The following is a 7,084-nucleotide window of genomic DNA, read 5'->3' on the forward strand; positions in this document are numbered from 1 at the left end:
GATGGTGTTTTTGTTTTGGTTGCTGGCTTCTTAGAGGGAGTAGCCAGTTTGTCTTGGCTCAGGCTGGGATTTCGGCTGACCCTGCCCGAGGCGAGATGCGCAGCAGGAGGTGAAGTGCGCACCGTCTCAGACCCAACCCCCAGCGGGGATCGTGTTAGCATTGGGGGAGGAATGAGTGCGCAGCTGTTGCCTGAGGCAGCGCCAGGAGCTGCTGGAAATGAGCTGGGAGCTCCTGTAGCCTGTGCGTGCGCACCCAGGTCTCCACCGCCGCCAACTCTCTGCCGGGATCACAGAGGTGGGGGCTATTTTTTCCCTGTTGGCACCCGGGATTCAGGTTTTGCAGGGTCAATGCTGGGGGCAAGATGCGCTGTGGAAATGAGGTGCGTGCTCACTCTCCCAAAACCGAGGTCGAAGTGAGCACCCCTATCACCACCTTGGCAGTGGTCGCCGACTCCTCGCCAAGATGGCACCAGGCTGGAAGCTGTTCCTTCCCTTGCGTGACACCAGGGTTTGGGATTTAGGCTACCCAGCAGTTATCTATGGAGTGAGCTTCTCTCTCCAAGCGCGGTTAAGTGTTTTTTACCTCTTCCCCAGAGACAGTACTATGAGCGTGTCCGTCTCTCTGTCTCTTCCCTTTGTCTCTCTGGCTCCACGCGCTTGCCCTGCGTTGAGCTGGGGCTGCCACCTCCCCTGCCAGTCTTGGGCTGGCCCATTTTCCAATCTCCCCAGTTCGCACTCACTCACTCAGGTATCCTTCAGGTTCTCTTCCTTCTGGAGTCTGTATTTTCTCCTTCCGCTCTTGCAGATGAGAACAATGTCCTTCTCAGTTCAATCGATGGGGCAGACAAGTTTACAGAGCTCGCTTCCTCTCCGCCATCTTGGCTCCTCTCCCCTGGGCTTCTAATAATTAAGTGTATTTTGATGGATCAAATTTTAAATGTAGATGTGTTCCTGGAAAATTGTATGTGATTTTTGATGTCAAATCAAACCATATTTTATATGTACATCAGTAATAAATATTATCAAATTGTTCTAGAATGCAAGAAATCATCCATTAACCTATGTTTCCTCTAATTTGGGGTTTGACTCAGGATTTGTATGCCGATAAACATTTGCTGATCTATTGTATCTTTGTAATTATTAGTGTTATGCAGATATGCAAATATTAACCCATGCTGTTTGTTTTATTCAAGTAGTCAAAATAAGTATAATAGGAAAACTGCAATATTTAAATTTTGTTCATTTTATTGAACAGAGCTCATTTTACATTTTCATCATCAAGTATAAAAAAAGAAAAAATGACAGCAGGCTTGGGACTTGATTAATTTCATTTTATGGATCAAATTAAGAATTAATCCATTTCTCTCTTGATAAATATGCAGAGAAGATTATGATATGACACTTGATTTTCTCATGTCTTAAAATCCACCTATATTCTTATTATTTTAAAAGAGGTGCTAAAAGGGCTTAGATTTTCAATCAATCTTCATTCCTGTAGTTAAATTCCTTGACAAAAAAATGTATAAAATCTGGGCTTCTTACTTATTAAAAGTTCATCCCTACACTATCAGCTACTTGATATTAGTTGTCTGTGCCCCTTTCAGGTACTCATAAAACTGTAATGCTGTTGAGTGTTTGAATCTAAAACTACATAGTCATCAATCAGTAGTCGCTGCTCACCTGTGACAGCAACTCCTTTAAAGCCACTCACTCTGGCAAAACTACACAATAGAAGATGTTCATTGTCCTCCTATTCAGCCTTCTCTGAGTTTTCTTGGCTAACTTTTTATAATATCTTTTATATTAAGGAAGTTGCTGAGAACTGAAGACTGGTGGATTCTGTAGTCAGGTACTACTACAAGTTGTGTTGGTTATGTGCAATGTACTTTTCTGGCTCAAAGCACTTCCTGGCAGGAGTTTCCCTTCCCCTCTACCCTTGACAAGAATTATTTAAGCTTCTGTATTGTGTCAAACAGTAGGCACACAGAGATTAATAAGACAGGATTCCAGTTTTCATGTTTGGTCATGCAGAGTCAGAGTATACTCTGATAAGTTCTAAAGCTATTATTTGTCCAAAATACTAAGGTGCAAAAGAAAAACAATCCCCAAAAAAATGTTACTTGAAAGTACTGTTTGGCTTGGATTTTAAAGGGTGTCTAAGGGTTTGTCAAATGAAAGTTCGAAGAAAATGTATTGAAATATGTATGTCATTAAAAAATCATCGAGAAAGACAGATTTATCAAGTAGAAACTGAAGCCACCTAAGAATCAGGGTTTGGAATCAGTTTGAGTAGAATGTAAATACTATTGAATCTCATGTTTATTTGAGTTTGTAGCATGTCTGCCCATCAAAGGATTGAAAGGTGAGATTGTCTTTCTTGTGAACATAAATTATGTATAAATAATAGATTCCCTGGGTTCGTGAACATTAACATTTTCCACAAAATTGGTAACAATCACAAGGACCAGGTTGTTTATGTTCAAAGAATGACTGGCCAAGGGTTTTGTTAGAATTTTTTTCATGCATTTAGCCATTGATAATTGTTGAATAGCCACTCCCAAGACACCACTGTAATAGTCTACATTCAAGATAGAAAAGTTATAGTGGACAGACACCTGGCTGACTTAGTCAGTGGAGCACGTGACTCTGGTTCTTGGGGTTATGAGCTCGAGCTCCATTTTAGGTACAGAGATTACTTTAATAATAAAATATTAACAAAAAGAAAAGTTATAGTGAAAGACAAAAGAATGTTCTTCAATTGTGTTTATTTTAAGTTGGTAAGGATCACCAATAAGTTACAAAACTAAATATCTAGAAGCAATTCTATGTGCTTTAAGAATGAGTCATGGTGTACTTTCAATTAAAAGACAAGTTTGAGAATAAAATAATTATGATAATGATAAAAATAACAATAATTAACATTTATGGAATCCTTCCTATGTACGAGGGCTATGTTAAGTGCTTTATGTGGGTAATTTATCAATCTATATGAAAAATACTATTGTTATGATGTCTTCATTTGCCAATAAAAAATAAAACCAACAGGTAAGCCAAAATTCAACCCAAGCACACTGACTCCACAATTCAAGCTATCAACCTAACTCAGAGGTCTACATATGAGTTATATTCTAGAAATTTTAATACATAATACATTTAATATGAATTAACAATATAACATAGCCACCAAAAAGAGCTAATGTAACCATAAATCATATTAGTACTAGTAATAAATGCTGGGCTGGAAGACTGGGTTAGTCTTGCTGGGGTTACTTTCAGTCTTCTCTGTGTGAGTAGGACTAAACTTGAAGTATCCAAATTCTTAAGGTCTCATTTTACAAAATGGAGTCTATAAAGGAAGCTTAGTGTCTTAAACAAGGCTCCTGAGATGACACTGCCAGTGATAAGTAGAATACACGTCACCATGTCCAACACTACATCCAGATACCAGTCTGACACTGAGTCAATTGTCAATGTGCCCTAGTGAATGCTATTTGCATTATTTAGGATCTTCAGGACACCTAAAGTGATGATTCTTCATGCATCTGTATTTCCTAGTCACTGCTAGGAGTAGATGCTGTGTTCAGTCATTGCTGTTTTGTATTCTTGTGTCTATCCTGCTTTTCATCTCCTCTTCCTTGTCCTATCTTCCCACAGTGAGGATCTCCACCCAACTCCCCCACCAGAAATATTTCTAGTGCTCCAAAACATCTATTCTGTACTAGCCAAACACCAAATTAGATACCCTTCTCCATTGCTTGACCTAAATGAATATGTACTTTTGTTTTAAGTAATATCTGTGCCCAACATTGGGCTCAAACTAATGATCCTGAGATCTAGAGTCTCATGTTCTAAAGACTGAGCCAACCGTCCCCTTACCCAAATGAATTTCTATTTGAGACTTTAGGTCCCAAGGAGAAGAAAAACCATTTTCTGATCATGCAGAATATGTGTCTCTAAAGTTGTCCATCTACTTTTAACCACTTTTCTCTTTTTTTCAGGATTGAAAGTACAAATTTTTGAAAAAAATTTTTAAAAATTTTTACAACTGTTAACTCCTTATTGATATTGTGCCTCCTATTAAAATTGCTGGGTGGCAGAGAAGTTATTTTTATTTTCCTCAGTATTTACTCTTCAACAATGGGAGTTGGAGGTAAAGGAATTGGGAGGAAGTCAGAAGGCACATGACAGAGGCTGAATATGAAATAGGTTACACTTTTTACTGGAACCGTGGACTGTATGGGGCCCTAGAGTAGATCTTCAGCCAAGCAACATCTACAACCTGATAGTTTGGAATCCTTGATGTAAACGCTAGGAAAAACGAAAAAGAAACATTTTTATTTAAAGCTAGATGTTTGCTAAAATTATTATAAGGACATCTTTAAGCTGAAAAGAAAGGGTGTTAACTAGGAATGAGAACACATATGAAAGAATAAATCTCAGTGGAAAAGTAAACACATAGTAAAGGCAGTCCGTTATTTACTTATAAAACTAGTATGAAGGTTAAAAGACAAAAGCAATAAAAATAACTATGTTTATAATAATTTGATAGGGCAAAAAATAATATCAAAAATAGAAAACGTAAGGAGGAGAAGAGTAAAATTGTTGCACTTTAGAATGGGATCAAACTGGAGTTGGTATCAACTCAAATAAATTGTTATAGATATGTTGTTAATGTTAAGCCTTATAGTAACCACAAAGCAAAAGGCTATAATAAATACATAATGAGTACACAAAACATAAACAGAAAGGATTATAAGCATACCATTAAAGAAAGCTATCCAACTACAGAGGAAGAGTGAAGAGAAGAAAGAAACAGAAAGGAATTACAAAAACAACTAGAAAATTAAAAATAAAATCACAAATAAGCAACTATCAATAACTACTTTCAATGTAAATGGACTAAATTCTCTAACCAAAAGACACAGAGTGGTTGAACATATTAAAAAAAAAAAACTCCTCTATATGTTGTCCTTAATAGACACACTTTAGATTTAAGAACACTCACAGACAGAAAGGGGAAAGGTATTCCATGCAAATAAAAATGAAAGAAAGCTGGAGAAGCTAAACTTCTATAAGACAAAATAGATATTAAAACAAAGTATGTGATAAGAGACAAAGAAGAGCATTGAATAATTATAATGTGATCAACTTAATAAAAAGATATAACATTTGTAGATATTTATGCACCAACATACAAACACATAAGTATATAAAGTGAATATAACAGATATAAAGGGAGAAATAAACAGCAATACAATACTATTAATGGCTCTAACATACCACTTACATCAATGAGTAGATCATCCAGATAGAAAATCAATAAAGAAATATAGGCCCTGTAAAACACTTTATACAAGAATGATCTAACAAATATATACAGAACATTTTATCCACAAGCAGCAGAATGTACACTTTTCTAGAGTGTGCATGGAACATTTTTCAAGATAGATTATATGTGAAGCCACAAAACAAGTCTCAATAAATTTCAGAGCGTTGAAATCATACCAAGTATCTTTTCTGACCACCATGGTATAAAGCTAGAAATTAACTACATGACAAAAACTGGAAGATTCACAAATATGTGGGGATTAAATAACATGCTACTGAATAACCAGAGTGATGAAGAAATCAAAAAAGAAAAAATATAACTTAAAATAAAAGGAAAATGAAAATCTTGAACAACCTGACTTTATAAATGAAAGAGCTTGAAAATGAAGAAGAATGAAACTCAAAGTTAGTAGAAGGAAGGAAATAGCAAAAATTAGGGCAGAAATAACTTAAACAGAGGCTATAAAGACAATGGAGAGATCAGTGAAACTAAGAGCTGGCTCTCTAAAGAAACAATCTGACAAGACCTTAGCTAGACTCACCAAGAAAAAATAAAATGAAATAAATAGGTAGCCAAAATCAAGTAAAAACGATGTCACAACTGATAACAGGGAAATACAAAGGATCACAAAAGACTACTATGAACAATTATATGTGTATGAATTGGAAAACCTGGAGGAAGTAGATAAATTTCTTGAAATATGTAACCTTCCAAAACTGAATCATAATGAAAAAGAAAAATTGAAAAGATTGATTACTAACAAGGAGATGAATCAGTAATCAAAAACCTCCCAACAAACAAAAGTCCAGGACCAGAACACTTCACTAGGGAACTCTACAAAACATTTACAGAACAATTAATACCAACCTTTCTCAAACTCTTCCAAAAAATAATGGTGGGGTGGGGAGGGATCTTCCAAACACATTTTAGAAGGCCAACATGGCTCTGACACCAAAACCAGACAAGGATTCCACAAGGAAAGAAAATTGAAGATTAATATCCCTGATGAACATAGATGCAAAAATTCTCAACATAATATTAGCAAATCAAGTTCAGTAATACATTAGAAGGATCATCCACCATGATAAAGTGAGATTTATTCCAGGAATACAAACATGGTTCAACATTTGCAAATTAATCATTGTGATACACTACACAGACAAAATGAAGGTTAAAAAAATCATATGATGGTTTCAGTAGATGGAAGGAACATATTTACAAAACTTCAACTTTATGATAAAAATTATCAACAAAGTGGGTATAGAGGGAGCACTCCTCAATGTAATAAAAGCCAGAGACAACATGTCCACAGCTAACATCATACTGGACATTTTTCCTCCAATATCAGGACCAAGACAAAGATGCCCACTCTTGCTGCTTTTATTCAACAGAGTAATAGAAGTCCAAGCCAGAACAGCTAGATGAAACAAAAAGAAAGACAAGGAAAGGAAAGACAAGGAAAGGAAAGGAAAGGAAAGGAAAGGAAAGGAAAGGAAAGGAAAGGAAAGGAAAGGAAAGGAAAGGAAGGGAAGGGAAGGGAAGGGAAGGGAAGGAAGGGAAGGGAAGGGAAGGGAAGGGAAGGGAAGGGAAGGGAAGGGAAGGGAAGGGAAGGGAAAAAAAAAAAAGAAAAAGAAAAGAAAAGTCTTCCAAATTGGAAGGTAAGGGTTAAACTGCCATTATTTGTAGATAATGTGATAATATGTAGATAATATGACTTGATATACAGAAAACCCTAAAACTTCATCAAAAAACCAT

This window comes from Suricata suricatta, chromosome 4, assembly GCF_006229205.1.
Source record: "Suricata suricatta isolate VVHF042 chromosome 4, meerkat_22Aug2017_6uvM2_HiC, whole genome shotgun sequence".
NCBI classification, from domain to species: domain Eukaryota; kingdom Metazoa; phylum Chordata; class Mammalia; order Carnivora; family Herpestidae; genus Suricata; species Suricata suricatta.